Source organism: Ochotona curzoniae, unplaced genomic scaffold (assembly GCF_017591425.1).
Source record: "Ochotona curzoniae isolate NIBS_2020 unplaced genomic scaffold, NIBS_Ocur_1.0 scaffold_1852, whole genome shotgun sequence".
Taxonomy (NCBI): Eukaryota; Metazoa; Chordata; class Mammalia; order Lagomorpha; family Ochotonidae; genus Ochotona; species Ochotona curzoniae.
The window spans coordinates 25,598,131-25,625,695 of NW_024467087.1; the positions used below are offsets into that span (position 1 = coordinate 25,598,131).

General features: G+C 40.5%; 1 pseudogene; it reads left to right on the plus strand.

The window, feature by feature from the left end:
* The first annotated feature begins 14,713 nt into the window (after positions 1–14,713).
* LOC121169496 lies at positions 14,714–19,222 on the plus strand (annotated as a pseudogene).
* Positions 19,223–27,565: the final 8,343 nt, after the last annotated feature.

Here is a 27,565-nt window from a genome sequence, read left to right on the forward strand (position 1 = left end):
TTGATATAGGAAATGTTTAATTACAGAAAACAATCTTTTCATACTAAGTGAAAAACTATCTTGTGATCAATATACAGAGAACAAAACCATCATTGTAAACAACACAGTTCACATTTCATAAAGTCAGGCAGCTGACAACTTAGAAATGTAAAATGCTGGGCCCAGTACAGTAGCCTAGTGGCTAAAAGTCCTTACCTTGCATGCCTCAGAATTCCATATGGGCACAGGTTCATGTCCCAGATGCTCCACTTCCCATCCAGCTCCCTGCTTGTGGCCTGGGGAAGTTGTCCAGGTTGTCCTAAAGCTGTGGGACTTCGCACCCACATGGAAACCCAGAAGAAGCTCCTGGCTCCTGGTTTCAGATGGGCTCAGCTTCGGCCATTGCAGCCACTTGGGGAACGAACCAGCGTACAAAAAGATCTTTCTCTCCATATCTGCTTCTCTCTGTATATCTGCCTTTCCAATTAAAATAAATAAATAAAATTTTTAAAAAGAAATGTAGAATGTTTGCTAATTGAAATCATAATAGATTGAGAACAACAGAAAAATTCCATCTTACTTTGAGATCTGCCTGGCATAAACAAAGACCACAGTGCCTGTTGTCTCTTAAGGCTGTTATAACAAAATACCTAAAATGAGGTGATTTACAAAGGTCAGAAATGTATCTCTTCTAGAGCTGCAGTCTAGAAAATGAAGAACTAGATGATGGAACAGGCATGTTCAGCATTTGCTGAGGGCCGGGTCTCTGCTTCCAAACTGGTGGCTCCATCCTTGTGTCTGCATGTGGGGAACACACAAAGATGAGCCCACTTCCTGACGCCCTTTTATAAGGGCCCCAATCACATCCCTGAAGGGGCTGACAGGACGACTTAATCACTTCCTCTAGTCCTCATCTCCTAATACTGTGACATTCAGTTTCAACAACATTAAATGAAATACATTTAGACCCTAACATCTGTCAAATCAGATTCTCCTTCATTCTTTCCCCCATCCCACCCCCATCTCTATGTGTTATTCCTTAGAATCAACTGCAGTTGGAAAGTTCTTATCTATTCTTTCAAAGGAAAAACATTTAATACAGAGGGAGCCATTCATCAGAGCATAAGGATTTCATACCAAACTGGAAAAGACTCAGGGTCAGCATTTAGTCTAGTGGTTAACATCTAATACAGGATGCTCACATCCCATATTGGGTGCCTAGGTTTCAGCATCAGCTCTCCTCCCAGCTTCAGCTTCCTGCTAATGTGCACCCTGGGAGGCAGCAGTAAAGGTTCAAGGAGTTGGTTTCCCCCCAGCTAAGAGAATGACCTAGATTGAATTCCAAGCTCCCAGCTGCAGTGGCTCATCCCTGGCCACTGCAGGCATTTGGGAGTGAACCAGTGAATGGAAGTTCTCTACTGTCTTTCTCCTTCTCCCCCTTATACTTTCTAAAAACAAAACCAGATTGAAAAATAAAATTCATTCTTTCAGCAAATAACTAACAAAGGAAATATCGAATTAAATTCAGCAACAGAAAGTAGAGTAAAAAAGTAGTAGTAGGGTAAAAAAGACAGCACAGCAAGAAAAGAGCTGGATATTTGCATTTAGATCAATGATGGATGGAGATAAAGATGAAATTCATGCAGAGGCTGACCTGTTTAAATTCCAAATTTCAACAGGATGAGGACTGTCAGAAACCTGATGAGGCTGGCACCTTGTCATCTAAGGATGGTTTTCCAAGGAATGTTGTTGAATTTCTGGATTTTCCTCATGCTTCAGTGGCAGGCAGGATCGGTAACTCCATGAGATGATGCATGTAATGGTAATTATAGTATGTAAAGGGCCTCAGATGTCATCTACTGGAACTGTAGAACCTCAGAGTACTTGTAAACAAAGCTGAAGATGAAATCCTGAAGCATAACAAGACACATGAGAGAAAATGGTGTCACAAAGGACAAAAAACTTCCATAGTGGTCAACCTTGTCAAAACTACAGAAGTAGGTTTTAGATTAAAAATAGTTCATTGGAATAAGGACAACAAAACTACTTTGCAATGTATAATAAAAGCTCACATCTGTAAAATTTAAGCAATTGCATTCATAAATCTACTGAAATGGTACAACACATTTAAAATCAGAAAAACATGCTACATGTTGTTTTATGGTTATCCTATCTTCTTTTAACCAAAAATCTATCCAAAAAATAAATATGAATTGTCAACTCTTTTTAGAGGCTTGAAACTATTTGTATTTTTAAGCCTCATTTTTTTCTGAAGGTCAAACAAATAAAAATCAGGCACTGACAAGGTTGAATTGTCCCATCTTGTAAGCAAACCTCTGCCTGGAATTTTACTTTGGCAAGCTAGAAGGTCTTTTCTTTCTTTCTTTCTTTCTCTCTTTCTTTGCAAGCCTTAGTCCCCTTTCTAGAGAAGAGAGGGTCACCCTGGGTATGTTCCTCCCATGGTCATTTATTTTCTCTCAAGCCAACTACATACTTTGCTGTCAGAGAGCTCCGTATTTCCTTCCAAAAGAATTATAAACACATTTTAGGGGTAATGCAGATGTTGCTTCGTGTGAATGCAGATGTTACATTAAATCAATGTGCTTGTAATAATTACAACTTTAATCTTTTACTCCTATAGTCTGAATTATAATCACAAAGGGTTACTTTATTCCTTTATCATATTATTTCTACTTGTGCTGTTAACTTTACTATATCTCACCAGATGCTAAGATTTGGACTGATAGATCTTTTTATAATAAAAGGAGGACAACTCTTTAATCTCTGGCTAACAGACTTTAATGTCTGCCTTACAAAGATATTATATGTGGTATTATGTTATTAAACATATAAATTAGCCCTTACTCCTCATACTCTTATGTCTATTCTCCCCAAAAAGATCAAGCTCCAGTCCTTCAATGACTTAATGTTTTTGCATGACATCAAATGTCAATCTTGATCTAACCATGCAGCCTTTATCTTCTTCATTCATTTCATCCCAGCCTCTACTGCACTGGCATCTTATGCCCCTCTACAATTAAGCTGCTTAACTAAACATCTGAAAACGTCATTTTCTCTCACTCCTCCAACTTTACACAGTTTTCTCTACCACAATGTTCTTTGCTCAGGCTTTCAAACTGAGTAACTCTGTTTTTATTAAATGTAAATAAAGGAATCATTTTCCCAGAAATCTCAAAATCTCAATATCCTTCTGTCCATCTCAGCTTGAGTTATGGGATTTACCTTACACCTCCATGGCCCCATGTACTCACATTGCATGCATCATCCCCTATGAGAATAATTTATCCAGAGCTATTAAAATAGACTTTACAGAACTTTTTCAATGTACTGATGGGTTTTGACACATGTGTATGTGTGTGGGTGATCGCCTTCCCAGTCAAGATGTGAAATATTGCCATTACTGAAGAAAATTCTCTCATGCTCATATCCTTTTGTAGCCAGTCTCACTCACACAGACACTATTCTTATTTCTACAAATACAAATTAGTGTTGTTTATTCTAGAACTTTATATAAATGAAATCATAGCATATGTGCCTTCTTGGGGTTGATTTCCTTCACTAAACATGGTGCTTTTAATACATCATGTCATTGCATGCATTTGTAGTTCATTCCTTATTTTTGCGGATGGGGAATTACACCATATGGATACACCATATTTTGATTGTTCATTTACTTGTTCAAGGAAATTTCAGCTGCTTCCAGTTTGGGCCTATTATGGGAAAAAATTCCATCAATATTTGCATATAAACCTTTGTGTGCATACATTTTTTAATTTAACTCAAGTAAATAACTAGGACTAGAATTGGGTTTTTTTGTTTGTTTTTTGCTTTTTTTGTTTGTTTGTTTGTTTTTGTTTTTGTAAGAGGCTTCCAGAGTGGTCATTCTGATGTGTCATTTCAAGCCATCTCCTGGAATTTCTGCATCCCATATCAGAATGCCACCTTTGTGTTAACAGACACTCAGGGAGGCAGCAGGTAGAATTTAAGTTCATGCCACCCACATGAGAGACTTGGATGGAGTTCCAGGATACTGACTTTGGCCTGTTCCAGCCGAACTGAGGCAGTCATTTGGGAAGTTAACCAATGAATGAAACATGCTATCTATCCATCTATCTTTCTGCCACTCAACTTTTCAAATAAATCATTCCACCTAAAAAACAAAATTACATTTCCAACATTTTACAAAATGATTGAGCCATTGTAAATTTTCACAAACAGTGTATGAATGTTCTAACTGCTCTAAATTCCAAGTAACACTCACTAGAATCAGAATTTTAATTTTTGCTATCCTAGTGGGACTAGAAACAGTGCCCCATAGGTTGTTGGCATCACAAGCAGCATATTAGCCCACTATACCACAATGCCAGCCCCGATTTTCAACTTTAGTTTTTCCAAGAGCCATGTTTTCTTTTATAATTGTCCACAGTCATAATCTATCTCAACTCAAATGTAGACACTCAAACCACTGTACCCTGGGACTAAATTATCTTTCTAGTGTCAAGTTTACCTAGAAGAGGGAAGACCTGTAGATACAATTCTATAATACCCCAATTTAGAGTAGCTTTTGGTCTGAAAAATTGCACGAACAAGCTGTAGTAAAGTCATAATAAAAATGGGTCCCATTGCAATACAATGTTAAGGGGGAGTGAGTTTTAAACACAGAACTGATGATAAAGACCAAACTGCACTTATTCACTACGTGATTTTTTATGTTACTTACTTCCTTTGGGTGTCAGATCTCTCCTCTTTAATGAATATAAATAATTAGGTGATACATATAAACAGTTTGGCATAATGCCCAACTCTTTAGTAACTGAGTATTGGCCAACTGCTGAATATTAGTAGTAATAACAGCAGCAGTCACACAATAGTAATAGAATCTGGACTGGAGCATGGATCAGGACCATGGACCACCTATACCAGAATGCTTTGGCACTGAAAATTCTAATCCCAAAGTCTGAGCTCTGGCCTCACAAATCAGAACTTTAAGAAATGGAATTCAGAAGCAATCTCCACAGGTGGTAAGTCTTCAGTTTGCAAGTAACTGTGACATTACTTTAAGGACCATAGTCCTTGAATTTCTAACATCATCAAGCTGAACCCGCCAAACACATGACTGTTGGCTTAAGGATGGCAAGTTTAAAGTTGCTATTCCCAGAGAGATTCATAAGCATGGAGGGAATTAATACATACTTGGTTTTCTCCACCTGCTATCGAGTAAAACTTTAAGAAGTAATGAAGTAGGGCTGAGGTTAGGCAGAAAGGCAGGACAAAAAAAATCACTTTTCTGGTTTTGCGGCATGCAAAGGAAGACAATGCTTCATTTCTTCAATAGACACTTGTATACCACCGAGCATATGTCAAGCGTTGAGCCCAGGAAGTGAGCAAACAAATGCTTTCCCTCTTCACTCTGTCTAGTGTTGTTCTAACTGATGAAGACAGGCATTGAATAGACAAACATGTAATTATCAAGGTGCATTAACTTTATTTCATTTACCCAAGAATTAGCACTATTTTTTCCTAATATCAGCTCTAGCATTAACTCACTAAGCAAACCATTTCTGCCTTCCATATGGAGAATGGGCCAGTCTTGCCCTTGGTACCAAAAGACTTCCCTCATAACATCAGTTGTATCTTATGTCTCTGATTTATATATTTGTCAATTTCCCCTTCACACAGAGGAGCATATCTCTCAATCTGTAATAAACCAGTATCAACTGAAGACCTTCTATATAGCATGGACTATGCAAGGCACTGAATATGAACAGAACACTGAAGAACAAAATCTACCTCTTTTTTTTAATTACTTCTAACTTTATGACAGTTGTTCTATTTTTTTTTTTAATTGGAAAGGCAGATATACAGAGAGGAAGATCTTCCATCTGATGATTCATTCCCCAAGTGAGCGCAACGGCCGATGCTATGCCGGTCCGAAGCCAGGAGCCTCTTCCGGGTCTTCCACACGGATGCAGGGTCTCAAAGCTTTGGGCCGTCCTTGACTGCTTTCCCGGGCCACAGGCAGCGAGCTGGAAAGGAAGCGGGGCTGCCGGGATTAGAACCGGCGCCCATATGGGATCCCGGGGCGTGCAAGGTGAGGACCTTAACCACTTGCGCCACTGCGCCGGGGCCAAAATCTACCTCTTTGTAACTTGTAGTGATAAGTGTAGTAAGTGGGTCACGTAATTACATGAACAAAGACGTGACTATCAAATGTGATGAATTCTAGAAAGAAAATGAAACAGACCATAAGAAACATCGAAGACTGACATAATTCAGCGTGGGTGATCAAATGATTTCTCTGAAGAAGCATTGCTTGAGCTGAGATTTAAAAAATGAGCTGGAACTGGCTAAGAAAAGAGAGAAGAGCATCATAGGCGGAGGATGCAGAAGGTGTAGCAGGAATATCAGGCAACTCTTCACTGTGTAGCCTTCTGTAAGCACAAAGCAATGTTTAGCTACAGGTAACTGTATCATACATCTGCTACAGATTGAACATTGTATTCACCTCCCCAAATACATATTTTGAAATCCCCACCCTCAATGAGAAGGGTTAAAAGATGGAGCCTTTACAAGATGAGGGCAGGCCCTCATCAATGGGATTAGTGTCCTTACATAAGATCCACTAGAGAGCTCTCTTGCTCCTTCTACCATATGAAGACATAGTTAGAAGGTATCATCTACAAATCTGGAAGTGGGATCTTATCAAACATTGAACATTGCTTTGATCTTGAGCTTCTCAGCCTCCAGAACTACAAGAAATAAATTTCTGTTATTTATAAATCTCCCAGTTAGTGCTACTCCTTTATAGCAGCACAGACTAACACAATATCCTAATGTAAGTTTCTTCAAACTGAGATGATAATAGACATATGGGTATCTGCTAACTTTGGGAAGACACTCCAATCCAGAAGACCTTAACTGTTCCAACTAGAAATGGAAACCTGTCCCATATGAACATCTCAATAGAGTTCTACTTGATAGTGCTTAAACTGAAACCACCCAACTACAAATTGATTTTATTTCCTCTTAATTGTTGGGCTGACAAACTTTTTAAAAAGATTTTGTTATATGAAAGGCAGAATGAGAGAGAAAGAGAATGAATATGACTCTTCCATCCACTGGTTCACTCCCCAAAAGGCCTCAATGGTCAGAGCTGGCTCAGGCTAATGCCAGGAGACCAGAATTTCTGCCAGGTCTACCATGTAGGTGGCTGGGGCCCAAGTACTTGGGCCATCTTCTGCTGCTTTCCCAAGTGCATTAACGAGGTGCTAAATTAGAAGCAAAGCAACTGGGATTTGACCCAGCATTCCAATATAGGACATCAGTTTCACAAGCAACAGTTTAACCCACAGCTCCATAACACCAACCCCTTTAGTCCATGATTTCTCCCTGAAAAGCACATGCCCTCTAATTCACAACAGAAATCTTGATATTGGGATTAGCATTGTGGTGCAGTGGCTTAAGTTACAACCTTCAATGTCAGCATCCCATGTAAGTACTAGATCGTGTCTCAATTATTCTATTTTCAATCCAGCTCCCTGCTAATGCACCTGGGAAAGTACTAAAAGATAGTCCAAGGTATTTGACCCCTGCATCCATGTGGAAGATCCAGATGAATGTCTTGGTATTGTGGCCAATGGGGTGAATCAGTGGATGGAAGATTTCTCTTCCTCTGTCTCTCCTCCCTTCTCTATTTGTAACTTTGCCTTTCAAAACATTCTTTCAATAAAAAAAGAAATTACAATGCTATCATATATTTTGCTCTATTAAAACTAAAAAATAGAATTTTGAATGCTTTTAGCAAAAATATATGCTAAATATTTGAGGAGCCAGATATATTTATAGTGACCCTGACTGAAAAACGAATTTATGTACCTAAACATCACATAGTATCCAGTAAATATCTCTACCATTTATGTGTCTGCTAAAATTTTAGTTTAACTTTTTTTTTTAAATTTCCCATTGGCACAAACAATATTTTCCAGCTGACTCTAACATTTTGCCATCACTGGGATAAGGTTCTTAGTGCCTTGGCAATATTATCTCACATGTGAGGGTCAGAAGTTGCATGTAACCCTAAAATCAGTCTAACGCCAGAGTTCCACAGGTTTGCACAGTAGGCCTACTAGATAGGCCTAATTTCATGCCTAGGGCCCTTAACAAATGCACAGATGCCAACTCTTCATTTAACACATCTAACATCCCATAAGAAGGCCATCTTCTTCCAGTGATTGCTAGATATTAAAGCTAAAATTTGAAGATGATATCACTTTAGGTGATAGAGCATTTTTATAGATCTTTGTAGATTTCTTATTTTATTGCTTTATGGTACAATTTACTAGGCACTGGAGTTTCCCTTCCCCCTCCCCAAGTTCCCTGCCCTCCTGTCTGTTCTCCCCTCCTGTCTTACAATGGATGTCTTTTGTGAATTTCACAAGTCCATCATGCTGCCACTGAGGTGTCTCCCAACAATGTAGGAGATTATCAGTCATTTCGTTGTGAGTCCATCCTTGTAGTCCATGCATGAAGACTGACTTCTCTCTATTTCCACCTATGAACATAATTTCTGCTACATTTCCATAATGCATCCCCTTTAGTACAGTCCACCACGGGGAGAAAATAGAAAAATAGAGAACCTTTATCCATATGAAGTAAGTGAATATATAACAAAGGTATCAATATGACGCTCAGGTGGTGAAAAAGAGTGTCCAGTCTTTTCACATGTGTCAAGGCACTAGTGAAGATACAGGAGCTAAATTTTCTCAAAATTTTCTCAAAACCACATAGATAATAAATAGCAGGCATTCTGATTTCAGATCTTGATTTCTTAAACTGTTAATGCAGGTCCCTTGTAGTATATGAGACATTTGTATGAGTGCACTGATGTAGTAAATTCAGAGGGTAAGTTGAAATGCAACCACATGAGAAATGTAAAGGGAAGAAAACACAGGAACTCATTTTTATGAGAAATGGTAATGCAATGATATTCAGAGACTCAAACTTTAAGTTCCCTATAAACCTGGGCTCAAATTCCAGTTGTGCACTAATTTGGTTTTACAATCTGAGTAGTTTATGAAATCTCTTTTTGCTTCAGTTTCCCTGACTATAAAATAGGTAGCACTAGAGTATATAAGTAACTGATGGTTGAGAGGATTAAAAATGCAAATAAAGCCTTTAGTTCAGTGTCTAGTTCAATCATATTATATTTGAAAACAGAGAAAACGAACTCCCATCCTCTGGCTCACTCCCCAGATGCCTGCAACAACCTGAACGGGGTCAGCACAAAACCATGTAGGTCTCCGACATGGTGGCAGAAACACGGTCACCTGAGCCATCACTGCTGCCCCCAGGGCTGCACAGGCAGGAAGCTGGAGTCAGAAATCAGAGCAGGGTATCAAATGGAGGCATTCTAATATGAGACATAAAAGTCTTTTTTTATAAATATTTTTTAAATTTTTTTAAGGATTTATTTATTTTTATTGAAAAGGCAGATATACAGAGAGGAGGAGAGATAGAGAGGAAAGTCTTCTGCCTGATGGTTCCCCAAGCAATTGCAATGGCTGGAGCTGAGCCAACCCAAAGCCAGGAGCCAAGAGCTTCTTCTGGGTCTCCCACATGGATGCAGGGTAACAAGGCTTTGGACTGTCCTTGACTGCTTTCCCAGGGCACAGGCAGGGAGCTGGATGGGAAGCAGGGCTGCTGGGATTAAAACCAGCACCCATAGGGGATCCCGGTGCGTTCAAGGCAAGGACTTTAACCACTACACTATTGTGCAGGGCTCTATAAATATTTATTTTTATTTGAAAGGCAGATTTTACAAAGAGGAGAGACAGAGAAACTATAAACAGAGAGCTGGATCAGAAGTGGAGCAGTTGTGACATGAACTGGTGCCCATATGAGATGTTGGCACTGCAGATAGAGGAGTAGTCAGCTAGGTCACCACAATGGCCCAAGGACATGGGAGTCTTAGCATCTTAACCACTAGGGCAACTGTCTGATTATTATACAATGATACATTAAAAATTCATGCAAAATAAAATTAAAAGATAAGTTCATTTGGTACAAAAATTGAAATCTGTAATAATTTCCCAACGCTACAGTAAAAACAGAAATAGTAAATTATTTCAACATCTCAAGATATCTATAATATTCAGTTAGTATTGATATACCTAAAAATTCAGATTTAAATGAAAATTAATTCATCCTCAATTTAGACCAAATCAAACTAATCAAGTGATTTAATTAGAATAGGAACATGTTCATTTATAAGCAAATAAAAGCAGTATATGTCACTTCAGAAAATAAAAATATGACAGATTAAAATTAAGAAACATATTTAATCAATTTGTTCAGGAGTCACCATTATTCTGTAAGGCTGATAATTAGACATCAGAGACTAGCAAGGGGCCACCTCCTCCAGGGGTGAGCCCAAGGACACTGCTCCCCCAGGGTCCACCCAAAACTCCCCATTTTATTGTTTAGCCTGGGGTTAAAGTATACTAATGACATGGGAAATCAACCAAACCAGAAAAAAAAAATCTAGTTTGTAGCCACATGTGCAGAAAGCCCAAAGTCATGCAACTTCCAGATATCGGTCACGGTCACATCAACAGTCACCATCCCTCAGACTTTAGGGACAAAAGCCGCAAACCTAGAAGAAAAGGGATCATGCATTCTGTCTACTGAACTCCTCCTTCCTTAGAACATACTTTGACTGCTTTATCTCCCTCCACGTCTGTGCATTATAATTCATTACTTCATCAGTGAAAAATTGAGGCAAGTCAGCCACCGCCAGCGATAACTACTTAAAAGTCTATCTTCTCTTCCCCAAAGTCCATAAAGTCCTGATGACCAACACATGAGCACACATAAATCCCACCCGAACCCAGAGGATGGCTCCTCGCCTAAAAAAATCATCATAAACAAGATAATCTACTACGTCTAGGCAAGTGTTGTTGCGTTATAACTTTCACCAACCTTAACCCTGACTTTGGCAATTTAACTAAAGCCTGGGCTGATGGAAAAGGTTAGTTTGAGGTTTTTTTTTTTTAAGTTGTGTGTGTGTGTGTGTGTGTGTGTGTGTGTGTGTGTGTGTGTGTGTGTGTGTGTGTGTGTGTTTGACCATGCTATATCCAACAAGGAAAACTTGGGGAGAAATACAACTAAACAGAGAAGCCATGGGTTTTTCAGCTTCTTTTGTTTTCAGATTCTCCAGAAAAATCATCCAATCCCCGACACATGAGACAGTAAGGCAGCATGTGTGAGGCAGGCAGCCAAAGCAGACAAGAGGAGCTACAGACAGAAAAGGGGTGGGGAGCAGGCCACAAGCAGAGCCTGCCATCTCTTAGGAGCAAATGCAAGCATGATCAGGAGAAATAGTGACTCATGGCAAAATGAGCAAAATTGGAAGCTCTGCAAGGTCAAGCAAGAAGTCAGCTTCAGGAACCTGTGGGGAGCGGGCAGAAAATGGAGGCTAACGGGACACAGATAGAGGCTGAAAACCAAAAGCAGAACAGGAACAAATTACAGACAGGGAATGCAGTTACATTGCGTCAGAATCAAGTGGACTTTGGCAGCTAAGGCTGCTCTCTGTTCCAGCTTCAGCTGTTCTCCTTCCCCTCCTACCACGTGAATCTGCCCTAGGGGCTCACAGCACAGGCAATGGAAACAGCTGGCTAAGTGCAGAGTGTGGGGGTGAGGAGCTGCAAACAGTTCCAGCCAAAAAAAAAAAAGCAACTGTTAAATATACCTTGACAATACGATACTAGATGTTCTACCATCGCCTACACCTACAATGCACCATGATACACTTAAATTGCAGAATGTTGGACTTGGGTCTGTTGCTGGAGGACTATGCTATTGTAATAATGTGGGGGTGGGATGATGAGAATAGTGGGGTGGGGTGAGAATACTGGCTGGGGGGGGGAGAATGGGGAGAGAGGAAAGCGAGGTGGAGGTGGGAATCCCCATACTTATAAAACCATGCCATGCCAAATAACTTTTTAAACAAAGAAATTAGAAATGTGCTAGATGTCTGAATATGAATGAGCTATTTGGGTATTTAAATACCCAAAAGAAAAAAAAAATCACTCAATACAAGAACTTGAAAAGATCTAACAAATCAAGCACACACTTCAGTAAATAAGTTAATAAACCATATAAGCTAAACATGCGTGACATTTTCAATGCCTGCCCCAGCCTAGAAACCTCCCAATCATCTCTCACTCTTTTGAAAAGGCAAAGAGCTATTTAACAGTCCTTCAGTGTTCCAAGCAGCAAACAGGCCCTCAACTATTAAGGGCAAAGCTGCCAGTAGCCAGACATACCTGGGAACAGATGAAAGGTTTCGTTTGTTCACCTTCAACGTTACCCTAGTTCCCACTCGGGACCTCTGAGCACATTACTGGAAATTTTTAAAACACAGTTACTGGTGTGAAGAGGTTTCGAAAAACACACAAAGCACACATTCAACAAGAAAGCCCACCTGAAAATCCTGCGAGGGCACAACTTAATTGGAACATGACGGCATGCCTGGTCTTTTTACGAAGACCAAAGAAAGTTCAAAGACTCAGAAACTGTCTTGAAAATGACAGACATGTTATGGCAAATTAGGTTTCATTTTGTGTGCCAAATACAGCTGATTGGCTGCTGCCTCCTGGAACCCTGCATACGGGATCGAATCACTGTGGTGATGTTCGCCCTGTTCCAGGGAAGCAAAGGGGAAGACACTCACCATCCTTGGCAAGGCTGGCTGACTTCCAATCTCAGTACATCTGCACATCCTACTGTCTGTCCTGCAGGTTATAAACTGGCAGCTCGTGGGTGGGGTCCGCACTGCAATGTGCTTTCTTTGGCCCTCATCATATGTTTAAAAATTAATGGCCAGTGTCTGAAAATGGGAAAATTCCAATTTTTGAAAAAGATCGGCTATTTCTCTTAAAAATGGAAAATTTTTTTCATTTGCCAAACCTCCACTGTCATACAAAGAATATCTATGCAAACCAGGCCCAATATGCAAACCAGGCCCAACTCAAGATGCCTCCAGGACTGTATCTTCTGTTCACGGCTCCTCCTACTTTACTTCATCTTGCTCATACTTGCTACTGTTTACAACTGCTACTTTAAGTAGAATGAGCTAACAGGGCTCCCTCAGCAAGGTGAGAAAAGTTGCCTAGAAGCAAAATAATTGTTGAATCACAAGCTTCACAGATCAAAACTGCTTCAACCCTCACTTAACCCCAAAAAACAAATTTAAATAGTTGTGCTTCTGCCGTCTTTGCTACACACCGCCACATTATGCTCCCTCCAGAATCAACGCATTTTACCACTGAATAACCCATTTCAGACCTCTCCTTTCCTCTCCAATGCATGGGTCAGGGGGTCTTCTCTGCTCCCTTCCAGTCCTTCCTAGGCTGATGTGTCCTGCCCAATTATGCTGCAGCCTAGCACGTTCCCGGAGAGGAACATGGTGTGTGTCTAGGAAAGGAAGTTTGCCACTACTATTAAATCAGCCAGTACAGCCTTAAATAAGAGGGAACTACACTGTTCTCTGAGCTATTCCTTGCAACACAGGTGAGCCTCAGAGGCCCACAGTAAGTGCAACTACAGATCACACACTGACAATCCAGTTCAGTGACTCAAGCCTTCTAAATGCTCTAGCTTATCATTTCAGCATTACCTTGGGGGTAAACAAGTTCCCTAAACTGATTTATGTGGTACTAACACAAATGATTTTCAGAGCCATTGCTATCTCCAAAAACGAAAAAGAAAGAAAGAGAGAGAGAGAAAGAACGAAAGAAAGAAAGAAAGAAAGAAAGAAAGAAAGAAAGAAAGAAAGAAAGAAAGAAAGAAAGAAAGAAAGAAAACAGAAAAAGAGAAGAAAAGGAAGGAAAGTATTCTGCTGCCATAATGGTGACATCATCATCTGTTTTTGCAAACCACACCAATGCTTTTGTCCAGTTCTGAAAGCCAGTCCATTCACATTCACTCACCTGACTACCCTTCACGAGCTTTAATTAGACCACACTGGCTTGACAAGTTCTTTTATTCTGATGATTTAATCCCCTTGTGAACTAAACAGTTGCATCTTAGCAAAACTTTGCTGTTGACGTATCTTCATATTAGTAGTTTAACTTTGTAAAGAAAACAATTACTCTACCCATGTGTGTCTGTAATTTCCTCACCTCTAAAATAAATTTACTAAGGGAGATTACTCTTCCTAGTGATCACAGAAGTTCTCTTTTTGCACTTTCATACCACGTCTCTTCCAAAACTTACCTTTTACACTCTATTCAGATATTGTACAGCCTCGTGAGTCTTTAAAATTCTAAAATGTTAACAATTTGATTGACAGAATAAACTGAAATATGAATAAGAAAATGAGTACTGAAAATCCTCCATTGTGTATCTTCCCATCTAACAAAAATCATTTCTCTTCAGGCATAAATAACTGAACTAGCTTCCCAAGTCATCTGGCCCTCAGGCTTACTCACACAGAGGTAAGTCTTCAAGCTCCAGTTTCTAAAACTGTCTCAGTACACTGACTGCACTGCGTCAATGGAGAGAAGACATGCTATTGTTTTGCACTCTTCCTTTTCTAATGCCGGGGACTGTCCAGGACTTCAGATCAGATGCCTATCTGATCAGAAAATTATGATAAATAGAAGGCTATCCACACAGCTATACTTTCCATGCCACCTGTTGCTCTGGACAAATGGTCTATCACAGTGTTCACCTGGCATATTTGAAGTATGACACGACAAGCTATTTCCTGAGTGTGGATGATCAACTGCAAGTGAGTGTGACAAATACTTCATAAACTCTGTATTTTTCCTGGTAATGATTAGGAACATCAAACCTACATTGGCCATCTTTATCATGATAAGATGCCTGACTGGGTAAGAAAATTTACACTATTTTGAAAATAAATTGAGTAGTTTAGTAACTATAAACATTGGCTCCCAAAATTAAGTCATCTCCCACAGAATCAGTCTGGACCAGAATATGGTCAAATGGAGCAGTGAACAGCTCATGATGTCAGACACCAAAGCTGGAGAATCTGCATAAAGCATTGGGCAAAAGAAATGTTTCCCCCCCCATTACTAAGGCAGCAGCTTCCAAAGAGACATGCAGAGGACCTGTTACTTTCCTACTATCCTAAGAAGGAGGCTAGGAACACTCTGAGAGGATAGTGCCAGAGGAAAGAAAAATGGAGATGGAACTTGACGTCAGCCACCTACCAAATATCTGCACAGGATAAAATGCTTCCAGAGAAAAACAAATGCCAATGTTATCTTAGGGACTCTGAGTCTAAGGTAATACCTTCTCTGCACCCTGCTATCTCACTCCCATCAAGCACATTCAATTCAAACTAAACAGTTGAACAAGAAGGCCAATCTAAGCGACAGATGAAGCCCCTGCCATCTATATCCTGTAGAAATATGATTAATGTCATGCAGATGTGAAGAAAGGCTTAGAAAGCTGCATCTGTAACAAGTATTCTCAGGTGACCCAAATACAGAAGGTACACAGACCATGTTTTAAGTAGTACTGCCCCAAATATAATAAAACCCTCATCAACATAGAATTCCAGAGCTGAAACCTCTCAAAAAATCATCAAGTCACTTCCAGAAATTACAGTCAAATTAAAATGGCACCATGTATCCTTCAAAAGTAACAAATTGCCTATCACTGAAAGTACATAAAAAAAATTCAAAGGTACTCTAATCCACTGTTGATGGGATGTAAACATGTTGGAGATTCCTCAGAGATGTGAAAATAGATCTACCATATGTCTTATCCATCCCACTCCCAGGAATTTACTCAAATGAAATGAAATCAGCATATCAAAGTGTCATCTGCACCCTAGGCTTATTGCAGCTGAATTCACAATACCTTAGATATAGAATCAGCCCAGATGTTCATCAACTGACAACTGGATACAAGAAGATATAGTACACAAACACTATGTAATATTACTTGGCCATAGAAATTAATGAAATGCTGTCTTTTGCAACAAAATGTATGCGACTGGAAACCATTATTCCTAGGGAAACAAGCTGGGCTCCAAAGAACAAATAGCTTATGTTTTTTCTCATATGTGGCATATATATCAAAACAAATGTATAGGAATAAAACAGACACCATGTGATAAACTGTCTTTAGCCCTTATTTATACTCCATGGAACTGTGGTATTCATACTTTTTATTTGTTAAATATTATGGTTAGTGGTAAATTAAGCCTGTTCTTAAGACTCTATTAAAACCATGTCTTTATAAAAATTAAAGCATTAAAACAAAGAAAGAAGGACTGAAAAATGGAGAGAGTAAATACGTAAGTATGATTATCTTTTTAGAACTGTACCTATGAGGCTCAGCACAATGGCTTCATTGGCTAATCCTCTACCTCCAACCACCACATCCCAATTGGGGTGCCAATTATTGTCCCAGTTGCTCCACTTCCCATCCAGCTCCCTGCTCGTGGCCTAGGAAAGCAGTAAAGGATAGCCCAAAGCATTGGGACCCTGCACCCATGTGGTAGACCCGGAAGAAACTCCTGGCTCCTGGCTTCAGATCTGCTCACATCCAGCCATTGTGGCCACTTGTGGAGTGAACCAACAGATGGAAGACATTTCTTCCTATCTCTCCTTCTCTCTGTAAATCTGCCTAACAAAACAATTTTTTTAAGATTTATTTATTTATTGGAAAGTCAGATATAAAGAGAGGAAGAGAGAGAGAGGTGAAGATCTTCCATCTGATGATTCACTCCCCAAGTGAGCACAACAGCCGATGCTGTGCCGATCCAAAGCCAGGAGCCAGGAACTTCTTTCCGGGTATCCCACATGGGTGCAGGGTCCCAAGGCATTGAGCTGTCCTCGACTGCTTTCCCAGGCCACAAGCAGGGAGCTGGATGGGAAGTGGAGCTGCCAGGATTAGAACCAGTGCCCATATGGGATCCCGGGACATTCAAGGTGAGGATTTTAGCCACTAGGCCACACTGCCTGGCCCGAAACAAATAATATTTAAAAAAAAGAATTGTACCTATGAAATATATGAAATCTGTTCTCTTTATACAAATAAAAAATTAAATTTTTCCAATAGTTTTAATACCGGTTAGTAAGAATATTGTAGAATTTCAAACACCACAGAAAAACTGGACTAGGCAATCTTTAAGACAATTTCAAGTTCTAGATTAGATTATAAGTGAGAATAGAAATAAATCCTATTTTATGGTGACAATTATTTTATCTTGTATATTTTTTCAATACGTATATGTCTATACACAAAGACTATCCCGAAATCAAGGAAATATATCACTAATACTGTATCAAAATTATCCCTAACCATTTAGGGATAATTAGATTAGGAAACTAAAGTAATATAGGGTCAACATTGTCACATAATGGGTTAGGCAGTTGCCTATGTCACTAGCATCCCATATAGGCAATAGTTCATATTCCAGTGCTCCATTTCCAATCCAGCTCCTAGCTAATGGCCTAGAAAGCAACAGAAAATGGCCAAAAGCCTTGGGACCCTGCCACCACAGGGGAAATCTAGATGAAGCTCCAAGCTCTTGGCTTTGGCCTGTCTCAGCCCAGCTTTGGCAGTCATCTGAGAAGTGAACCAGTGGTTGGAAGATCTCTTTAGATCTCTTTCTTTAGATCTCTCTCTCTCTCTCTATGTGTGTGTATCTTTGCCTTTCAAATCATTCAAATAAATAAATAAAATTTAGAACAACAACAACAATAATAATAAGGCTCTATCCAGATTTTGAATCTAGGTCTCTTTGTTTCCTTGGTTGCTTTCATCAATTAAAATAACTATAGTTTCCTGTTGGTGCATATCAAATGTATCATGTATCTTTTTGGACCCTCAGTGAGACAAAGAAGAGCAGAGGCTGCCAGTGCTGCTAGCTGCACATGATACAGACTCCTACCTACCCCTCACAGAGGCCTCAGCACCCTCATTAGCTATATGAAATGGTGAAATAAACCATTCAGGAAAACCTGAAAAAGATTTACAGAAAATGGGCCTTGAAGCACCACCCTGATCAGAATCCAAATGGAGAGTAAAGGTCAAACAAATTTCTAAAGCTTAGAAAGTTGTTTCTGATCCTGACAAAGAGGAATTCTAGGACAAAGGAGGAGAACAAGCAATTAAGGGAGGGGGTAGTGCCAGTTTTAGTTCTGGCTCCCCCATGGACATCTTTTCTATGTTTTTTGGAGAAGGAGGGGGCAGGACGCAGAGAGAACTGAGGCACAATTAGTGCACATCAGCTCTCCTTAACCTTAGAAGACGCCCATAGTGGTGCAATGAGGAAACCAGCTCCGCAGAGCAGTGTGATTTGTGACAAATGTGAAAGCCGAGGCAGTAAGAAAGGGGTCTGCTGTCCCAACTGCCCACGTACTGGAATGCAAATAAGAATCCATCAGATAGGACCGGAAATGGCTCAGCAAATTCAATCTGCATGCATGGGATGTCAGGACCACAGAGAACTCATCAGGCCTAAAGAGAGATGTAAAAGCCTCAACTGAAAGAAAATGGTTTGGGACAAAAAATTCCAAAAGCTCATATGGACAAAGGCATGAAAGATAACATTCCATGGTGAAGGGAACCAAGAACGAGGACTGTATCCAGAAGTGTTAGACCAGAAGGACCATGCTGTTTTTTCTGGACAAGAAGAACTTTTTATGGGTATTGACATACACTTGGTTGAAGCATTATATGATTTTTTCTTTTTCTTTCTTTCTTTTTTTTTTTCCGTTTGATGGTGTTCACATAGTTTATCAACGTGGGAACATGATGTGGTTTTCAAAAGTCAATCTCCATGCTTGACAACCAAGCCATAATCAACACCTTTCACCCAGGTCAGATTGTCAAGCATGGAGATACCAAGTGCGGGCCAAATGGAAGTATGCCAATTTTTCCTAGACCTTCTGAAAAGCATCACCTAATCATTGAACTTAAGGAGAAATACCTGAGAGTAGCTTTCTCTCTCCTGATAAACTGTCTTTGCTGGAAAAACTTCTCCCTGAGAGAAAGGAAGTTGAAAAGATTAATGAAATAGATTAGACTAATGCACTTCGAACCAAATCAGAAAAAGCAGCACTATCATAACGGAGAAGCAGATGAGGATGATGAACATCATCCCAGGTTCTTGGCATCAAGAATCTTACTGGGACCAGTGGATAAGTCACTGCTGCCGTTTTATCTGAAGCAGTAGATTAATGAGTGCAGTATTATAAACCACAATATGCTCACTACTCGATATTGCTTTAATATTCAACTATACTAACGCTTTAAAAGTTAAATGAACAGTAAATGCAAATATAAAACCCTAAAAAGCTGTATGATGTTATCTTGTATTCTCTCTTGTTTTCTACTTTCAAGACTTTGTGGCAGAAATATGGCTAAGCCAACTACTACGGAACTAGATGAATACCTTTTATGGCTGTTTTATACCTTATGTGTATGAATTTGCCATATGTCTATTCCATAATTCTCTTCTAGAGGGAAATTAAAGATATTTCCAATATGCTGTCATTATAGAGAAATAACTGGCATGATTTTCTTACCTACTATTATACTAAAGCTTTTGTATCTATTTACTGTATTATCAGAAGTTCCATGAGTCAAATTATGTTTTTTTTTTTTTTTTTTTTTTAAAGATTTATTTTTATTATTTTTTCATTGGAAAGGCGGATATACAGAGAGGAGAGACAGAGAGGAAGATCTTCCGTCCGATGATTCACTCCCCAAGTGACCGCAACGGGCCGATGCTATGCCGATCCGAAGCCAGGAGCCTCTTCCGGGTCTCCCACGCGGGTGCAGGTTCCCAAAGCTTTGGGCCGTCCTCCACTGCTTTCCCAGGCCACAGGCAGGGAGCTGGAAGGGAAGCGGGGCTGCCGGGATTAGAACCGGCGCCCATATGGGATCCCGGGCGTGCAAGGCGAGGACCTTTAACCACTTGCGCCACCGCGCCGGGCCCCGAAATTATGTTTTTATAAAATCGTTTTACTAAAAGGTTTTTAAAAATAGCACTTGCACCAGCAATGTATGAAAACCATTTCTGCAGATCTCTGCCAGCAGTAAACGTTAACTCAGTTTTAATATTTTCCAAACTGTAAGCTCAAAAGTATTATTATTATTTTGCATTTCTTGGATAACTAAAGTAGTTTAGCATCTTTGCACTGATTTATGGACCATTTGGATTTCCTGTTCCATTATTTGCTTATCCATGTCCTTTTCTGTTTTATGAATTGTGCTTTATAGTTTTTATCACTTGAAGTACTTACATTAAATCAGTCATTAGTCATTTTTATTGGTAACATCTTTTCCAAAGCAATGATTTTATAATTTTTTCAATTCAAATATTCCTACCTACTTCTGGATCTTTTTTGCAAAAAAAAAAAAATGACTGAGACTACTTAACCTAACAAACACATCTACTCACCATCCCCAATCCTATCCAAAGATTTCAAACATAGCCCTAGTTATTCACACGTGTACATGAACACACACACACACACACACACGGAACAGATTTTTGATGTTTGCCCTCCCTGAATGTAAAAGAAAGACCCCGAAAAGAACCTTGAGCAGAAGCCAAGACAAAAGAGAGGCCTTGGAAAGGAACAATGAAGCCTCGAGCCCAGAAGCAGATGCCTGGAGCCTCAGCACACAGGATGCAGAAGCCAGAAGACAGCGCAGCAGACCAGAACAGCGACGGGAATCCAGACACTCACAGGAAAGGCCTGACTCCAAACACTCTGGTTTTGATCTCCCCTGTTCCTTTCTTTGTGATACATGAAAGCAGGTGGTAAAATACTGTCCAAGCAATTTTCTTTTAGCAAACTTGTTTCCCCTGAATGTTATAAGGTTCTTAGTTATTGAATCTTGGGTGCCATGCAATATGCCCCTATAGTCAACAAAGAAATGTCTCCAACTTGGACATATTTCTTCTTCTTCCTTTCTTCTGTGGCCTTATGCTGCATCCATTTATTTTACATGCCATGATCACCATACAAACTCATTCACTCAGAAAATCCATCATTTTTTCCCAATCTACAACTTGGAGCTTAACTCCCCCCAAACAGGAAATAACCCATATGTTATTCAACAATACAATGAATAACTGAATTATGATACAGTAAAACAATGACAATCTTGCAAGTGAACTATAGCTACATATTTTTTTTTAAATGAATCAAAGTGATGAAACTATGGCTAAAATAAGCCAGATACAAAAACATGTATAAAATTAATACTCAACTCAAATGTTAAAAATTTTGCAAAGTATGAGGAAGAAAGGAAGGGAGAGGAAAGGAAGATGGTAGACAGAGAGGGAGGAAAGGGGGAAAAAAGAAATTCCATTTTCAGATATAGAAATAATACTGAAATATGTTCTGATAGATCATGAAAGTAATATTCTAAAAAAACTAGGAGCAGGCATTTAACACAGCAGTTAGGATGCTACTTGAAATACCCATATCCCATATCTGAGTGCCTGGTTCGAGTCCTGGCTCCACTTCCATTTCCAGCTTGCTGTTAATGGGAGGCAATACATGATAGCTCAAGTACTTGGGTCCTGGCCACCAACATGGGAGACCTGGATTAAGTACTAGGCTCCAAGTACTTGGGCTTGACTCAGCCCAAGTAATTGCGAACATTTGGTAGGTAAACCAGCAGACCCCTCTCTCAAATAATGAAAATAATTTTTATCAAGACCAAAAAACGATTTGATGCAAGCTAAAATAACGGCAAACGTCTTGAGAAACAAAACTACAGTCTGGGAGCCTATGAAGAGAGTCTAACGGAAGAGGCTACCATTTGCAAGGCAGAGAAAGCTATGAGAAATTAGAGAAAATGAGATTTAGAGACAGACTTCCAGCAGCCATGGCTGATCCAATGTAACGGAGGGTGTTCATCAGGTTTTCATCATTACAGTGAAATAACTGAGAATTTCACAGTTATGAAAAGGTTTATTTTGGCACACAGCTTTGGAGCTTCCAAGATTGGGCAAGCCCACCGATTTGGCTGTCTGGTGTAGCTGGAGGGTGGTACTAAAGGAGCAGGCATGGAGGAATAATCAAACAGCAAGCCAACAGAGACCAATGGCTTGATTTAACCATTTAAAATTTTTTTGTTTTATTTTTACTGTCATTTAAATAATTGAGAGGGATGCATGCCCATGGGGGCCTACAATGAGGGTGAGGAAGTATGGCGGAAGTATCAGGTATGGAGGAAGTATCATGGGACACATGTTTCAGTCTTTTTTTTTTTTCTGTCCTGTGCCTGCAGTGGAAGAGAGCGAGGAAATCACTCCTTGCTATCAAACTACATCAGCACCTGAGGATGGGGCCCGGTCCTTTGGTGACACCCTAGAAACCCCCAGGTGGGCAAGAGTGTTCCCAGAGTGTTACTTGAGTGGTTTTGATAGCCCTGAGAAGTTGCTGGTTTCATCATTCAAGGTTGAGAAAATCTTTCCAAGGTCAGTTGGTTGACAGTCCACCTTAATGCAGCCATAGACTCAGGAACATGCTGCTAGCTTGGCCAGGAGAATTGTCCAACCTGTTTTGCTTTCCATCCTCTGACGAGGCACTCGATGTCCTCTGCTGGCCTACATTAGCTGGCCTCCATGTCCCCCATGTGCATCTAGGCATGCTGTTCATGGCACAGGCATCAGCAACTGAAGAGGTCCAGTCCCAATACTTGCATCCTAAAGTTGGATCACAAATCCTGTGACTTTCCAGGGTGGCCAGGGTCTGAGTCCAGCAGTCTAGTTTGGAAATCCCCCAAGAAACTTGGCCTGGGGTGAATTCAAACTTGACTCCTGTGTGTACCAGCTAGTGCAGAGTCAGGTGTGGTCTGTCACCTGTACCAGCCAACATACATACCGTTGGATACAGCTGCCTGGTCAGTTCTGCCTTGAGTTTTTATAACCAGCCCCCTCAGAAGGATTACCAATATTAGGTAATCCCCTAAACCTACCTCTTAAACACTGTATTGAATTAAGTCTCCACTTGGTTAGTACTATTAACTGTTTCTTTGGGAGTTAAATGCCTTCATGAGTTTGGCAGTCAAATCATGTTCAAATAATGGTAGGTAGCAAGAGTAGAAAAGCAATGATATACAAGTATTTATCACTTATATAACTATTTTTTCTGTGCATTTTAATGAGCATAAAATATCTAGGTTTATAGGGTATGGTATTATAATCTGATACACATATACAATATGTAATGATCAAATTAGGATTACTAATACTTCCTCTCTTTTTTTCAAATATCATTTGTAGTATGTGTTGGGAACCTTCAAACTCTTCTCCTCTAGTTATTTTGTGGTTTTTATTAATTTGAAAGAGAGGAAAGAGAGAGAAATTCTCTCCCATCTGCTGGTATACTTCCTGTCTTCAACATTTGAGGCTTGGCAAGGCAGAAACCATGAGCCAGGAACTCATTGTAAGCTTCCTGCATAAATAATAGTAATCCAAGTACTTGAATCATCCCCTCCTCCCAGGGTGCACATTAAGAGCAAACTAGATCAGGAGTGGAGACAGAACTTGAACCCTGACACTTGGACATGGGATGTAGGCTTCTTAAATGGAATCCTAACTGCTGCACAAAATGCCCACCCTTATAGACTCTAGTTACCCTATTGTGCTATAGAACATTAACACTAATGCCCCCCCTTACCTAACAGTATTTTGGGCCCTGTTGTCCAACTTCTATTCCTCCTTCTCCTGTGCGTTCCCAGCCTCTACAGATCTGTTATCTCCCACCTTTCTCTGTGAACAATCTTTTTAGCTTCTACAATATGACCAGTGTATTTTTTGTAGATAAAGATTTTTATCTCTTTAATGTGTTTCTTTTAATTTGGGAGCTTACATGAAATGCCTATACATTTTATGGTGTATAGTGTGATACTTCAAGAGACATACACTGCATAGACCAATCATACCAAGCAAATGGCCAACTGCTTCATATAATACATTTTAATGTCTGATACGCTCCTCTTCTGCTTTGATAATGAGAGAGATTAGGAAACAGGAGAGCAAAGATATAGAGTGAGTAGGAGTGTGAGGGATAGAAATACCACAGGCTTACAAAGTGAATCACTCATGAAGACATTCCACATGTGTTATCAGTTAGAGAAAGCCTGGAACACAACACCCAAATGAAATAATTCAGGCAATTGGTGTGTATCGAAACCCATCCATTAGGGCAAGAATCCTGGGAGTGATGGTAGTTGCAGCAATTGCTAAACTCTTGCTGTTACCCACAGTGGTGTGAGGGGGAAAGCGTTTGCAAAGCAGCATTTATAGAACACTTCCTTTATCGTGGGACACCTCACTTCGTTCTCTCAACAGTTTCAGAGACCCAACAAGTAGTAGATGGCACAGACACAACTTGTACCCACACTCTCTGCTTTTAAAGCCCATGCTCCTGCCACCAAGCCAGCATCTCTTGCCTTTAATGTGAACACTCCAACTACCTGGGGAGGTGGAGGAACTCACCACTTCTCTGCTCCCAGAGGTTCTGATTCCGGCTTCTAGCTGCAGGCAGATGGGAGTGGGGGAGGAGAGTTGGACATAAATATCTTTTTAATTACATTCACAGAAAAATTCACCAGATACACAATTGTGTGAATCTATGCCTCATTCTTCCTTATGACATCCAGTATTTTAATTGTATGGACATACAGTTTAACCATTCACCAGTCAGTGCACATTTGGGTAGTTTCCAGTTTAAAGCAAATATGAACAAAGATACTAAGAACATTTCTTATATATGCCTTTTTGAAGGGTGGAGGCCCTTATTTTTCATCTTTAAATCATGCAATTTCAAGGAGAGCAACAGCTCCCTCAAGGGGATGAAAGCAGCCTCTTAACAAAGCACAAAAATCAGATCTTAGATATTCCAGATCTGTGACCCTCCAAACATCAGGGTGCAAAAGGCCATAATACATAAATAATACAACCAAATACACAATTTATCTATGATATTAAATTTTCATGGATGGGTGACCATAGTAAAGAAAATTATGTCTAAAAAGGCTCCAGATACTAGGGGCCAGTGAGGGGTGCAGGTGTAGGATAATAAAGTAAGACTGCTGGATAAACACTGTTTTGCACCTAGAAGTGAGAGTACAGCATGGGGTATGTCCAACTTTAACACAATGCCACCCAAGAATTTTCCAGAGTGGTTCTATTTTTAAAAGTACTAGAGGTGATCGCCATGCATGTGCAGGATTGAGAACCACAGAGCTCCGCAATGTTGCTCACAGTAGGACGAAAATGCAGTATCGCCAGCGCTGAATTCCCAAGGCCCTGCCTCCTGCCTCCTACCTTCCTTGGTCACCACCACTGCCCTCAACCAGCAACCTCTCTTCCAGGCTTTGGAATGAATTCTGTCAGGAAGCACACACTTGTTTAGTGCTACAAGTTAAGCCATTACCTGTAATACCAGCATCCCATTGGAGTACAAGCTCCAGTCCTGGCCAGCTCCCTACTACTGCACCTGGGAAGGTAGCAGAAGATGGCCCAAATGTATGTCACCCACTTAGGAGACCTGGATGGAATTCCAGGCTCTAGGCTTCTGCCTGGCCCAGCCCTGCCATTGCAGACTGCAGCCATCTGGGAAATAAAAAAAAAAAAAAACGGATGGAAGATTCTCTCTCTCTCCTCTCTCCCCTCTCTCCTCTCCTCTCCTCTTTCTCCTCTCTCCTCTTTCCCTACCTTCTTCCCTACCCTCCTCCCTCCCCTTTTCATCCTTCTCCCGCTCCCTGTGTTTCTGTGTGTGTGTGTCTCCCATCTCTGTCTCTAACTTTGTTTCAAATAATTATAATCTTTTTTTTTTTCTTAAAAAGGGGGCCAAAAAAAGTTTTAGGTGATTTCATCAGTAAATCACTATCAGGGGAGCCCAGCTACAAGTTCTTTGATTCTGTGCCTCATTGATTAGCAGTTGCCCAAGGCTCCTTATTGTTTTTCTCTGCCTACCCTATGGGACACAGATTGCTAAAGCTTCCCACACCCTTAGTCAGCCTGACAACACTTGCTATCTATCGTTTTCTGTTCTGAATACCAGACTCCTAGAAGCTTAGCCAAGGAGATGGCAATTTCCTAAAGTGATGGTTTTTATCAATGCAAAATTTCTTTATTTATTTAAGAGGTAAAGACACAGAGATGTCTCTCATCCATTGATTCACTCTCAAATACACAACAGCTGTGCTGGGCCAGACTAAAGTCAGAAGTCCGAACTAAACACAGGTCCTCCTGCCCCTCCACCCCTCAAGGAGGCAGGGAGTCAAGTACTTGAGCCACCATCTGCTGCTTCACAGGATGCGTGTTCACGGGAAGCTGCAATCAGGGGAGAGGCACTCTGAAATGGAGTGTTTGTAATGGAATATGTTGACGTGATATTTTTAAATCTTGAGCTACACAAAAAGCAATCAAAGCAGTTAAGGATAGTTGCTTTGGGAGGGTGGGAGAGTGCAGGACGGTACAATTTGTTAATCCTCTACCTGCAAGCATTGGCATTCCATGGGGGTGCTGGTTCACGTCCTGGCTGCTTCACTTCCCATCGAGCTCCCTGCTTGTGTCCTGAGAAAGCAGTGCAAGATGGTCCAAAGCCTTGGGTTCCTGCACCTGTGTGGGAGACCTGTGTGGGAGACCTAGCTTCAGATTGGCTCAGCTCTAGCCATTGTAGACTTCTTGGGAGTGAACCAATCAATAGAAGATCTTTCTCTCTATCTCTCCTTCTCTAAGTAAATCTGCCTTTCTGATAAAAATTAATAAGTTTCATTTTATTTCCAACAAAATAAATTTTTATTCTATTTTTACTGTCATTTAAATAATTGAGAGGGATGCATGCCCATGGGGGCCTACAATGAGGGTGAGGAAGCTCAGGTATGGAGGAAGTATCATGGGACACATGTTTCAGTCTTTTTTTTTTTTTTCTGTCCTGTGCCTGCAGTGGAAGAGAGCGAGGAAATCACTCCTTGCTATCAAACTACATCAGCACCTGAGGATGGGGCACGGTCCTTTGGTGACACCCTAGAAACCCCCAGGTGGGCAAGAGTGTTCCCAGAGTGTTACTTGAGTGGTTTTGATAGCCCTGAGAAGTTGCTGGTTTCATCATTCAAGGTTGAGAAAATCTTTCCAAGGTCAGTTGGTTGACAGTCCACCTTAATGCAGCCGTAGACTCAGGAACATGCTGCTAGCTTGGCCAGGAGAATTGTCCAACCTGTTTTGCTTTCCATCCTCTGACGAGGCACTCGATGTCCTCTGCTGGCCTACATTAGCTGGCCTCCATGTCCCCCATGTGCATCTAGGCATGCTGTTCATGGCACAGGCATCAGCAACTGAAGAGGTCCAGTCCCAATACTTGCATTCTAAAGTTGGATCACAAATCCTGTGACTTTCCAGGGTGGCCAGGGTCTGAGTCCAGCAGTCTAGTTTGGAAATCCCCCAAGAAACTTGGCCTGGGGTGAATTCAAACTTGACTCCTGTGTGTACCAGCTAGTGCAGAGTCAGGTGTGGTCTGTCACTGTACCAACCAACATACAT